The following is a 269-nucleotide window of genomic DNA, read 5'->3' on the forward strand; positions in this document are numbered from 1 at the left end:
CACACACACACACACACACACACACACACACACACGCGTTCAGTGTATTTCCTGTTAAACGAGCTGTGAACATGTTTTGTAATTAAACTGGATCTTCGGGTGCTGCTGGTGTTTTCACAACAATTTTTTTCTCCCCCCCTAATGCCATCATGAATAAGATCTCCTCATCCATCTCCATCAGGACGCTTTGCTTAAGAAACAAGTGTAGTTCTTAATTTGCACATATTAAAATTAAACTGGGGTTAGCACACTCGTAAGTGGAATTTGAC

The sequence above is a fragment of the Poecilia formosa genome, unplaced genomic scaffold, assembly GCF_000485575.1.
Source record: "Poecilia formosa unplaced genomic scaffold, Poecilia_formosa-5.1.2 Scaffold9, whole genome shotgun sequence".
NCBI lineage: Eukaryota > Metazoa > Chordata > Actinopteri > Cyprinodontiformes > Poeciliidae > Poecilia > Poecilia formosa.